The following is a 1,680-nucleotide window of genomic DNA, read 5'->3' on the forward strand; positions in this document are numbered from 1 at the left end:
TCGGACATGACTGAAGTGACTGTGCACACACGCACGTGTGACCTTAGGTAAGTTACCCGTCACTCTCATTTGACAGCCGTAACATGGCAGTAATAATGAGTACACACTTTCTGGCTGTGTTATGAGAGTTATACATGTTGGTAATAAGTACGGATAATTATTAAGTGCTTATTGTGGGCTAAGCGTTTCATGTATCAAAGACCACTTAATCTTCTTGCTCACCCTCTTGATAAGGTTAGAATCTAACAACATAATCCTCATTTTGCCATTGAGGCAACTGAGCGCAGAGAGGGTGAGGAATTTGTTCCAAGTCACCCAGCCGGTGAGGGACAGGCTGGGGATCCAAATCACAGAGCGCTGAGCTGAGCTCCCCATGCTGGATAGCTGTTAGAATCTGCATTTTAGAAAATGCCATTCAGAAGTCAGTGATTTGCCATTGAGTTCGGAGCCAGATCTTCTGATTCCCAGTCCCGCAGTCTTTTCCCCAGAGTGCGCCTCCCTGGAGTTTTTGCTTATTATAATTAAGCATATTTTGAAAGGAACTCTCAGAAACACACACTGAATTTTCCTCCGCAGAGCCAGCTGTTTGCGAAACAATAGGTTCAATTTTCTTCCTTAATACCGCTTCTATTAACATTTAAAAGATTCCCTCCATATTCATTGTTCCTATTTTAAGCTTAAAAAAGATACCCGAGTGTTTCAGTCTTCATCAGCTAATGAAAGCCACCGGGACTGTGCGCGGGCACCGCCTCTGCCCCTGCCACCCTGGCCTTGCTCTTGGCGTCTGTCTCCCTCCTCCTCGTGCCCGACTCCGGAATCCCAGGTCTCCTGACATGCCTCAGGGAGGAAACGTGGTTCCCTGTGGGAGCCTGGGTGAGTGTTTTTGTTGTTTGCATACGGTCATTCCTAAGCTCTTGGATCCCTACCTAGAGTTGAACCTTTTACTTGGACAGCTTAAGAAGAAAAGTCTCCTGGATCGCATTGTTAGAACAGAGAACATCCTCTGAGACTAGAGGAAAGCACCTTTGAGCTCACTGCCTTGTCAGGCAACTGCAGGTACAAGCGGGAGAAGGAACGACAGAGGATAAGGAAGGCAATCAGAGCATCTTTCCCTTGATCTTTCTCTGAGGTCAGTGCAGGTGTGTAACCCAGTCCACACATGTCCTCTGGAGTGGAGACCCGAAGATTTGGCCACCTAGAAGTCTAACAGGCAACTCAAGTTTAACTCGATGGCGACAAACGCCTGACCTTCACCCCCATTCTTGCTCCTCTCTCAGCCTTCCCCAACATCTGTTAATAAAAACTCTGTCCTTTGAGGTGAGGGAAAACGTTGGCGCCTCCCCGACACTGATTCTGGTGCTGATCACATCTTACCACCTTCACGGCTGCCACCATGGACCTAGCCACCAGCCTCTCTCTCTTGATTCCATGTGCTTTCACTGGTGACTTTCTCCACGTTCAGTGTGGTAGCCAGAGCGTGCCTTTGAAATCAGCATGATGCATGCCTCTCCTCCACTCAAAACTCTCCAGTGGCTTCCTGACCTTGAACAAAGGTTTAGTTCTCAAATGGCCTAGTAAACCCTCAGCTTCCCTGGTGGTCCAGGGGTTAAGAGTCTTGCAATGCAGGGGACACCGGGTCAGTCCCTGCTTTGGGAAGATCCCACATGCTGGAGCAACTAA

The sequence above is a fragment of the Cervus canadensis genome, chromosome 4 (genome assembly GCF_019320065.1).
Source record: "Cervus canadensis isolate Bull #8, Minnesota chromosome 4, ASM1932006v1, whole genome shotgun sequence".
Lineage (NCBI taxonomy): Eukaryota > Metazoa > Chordata > Mammalia > Artiodactyla > Cervidae > Cervus > Cervus canadensis.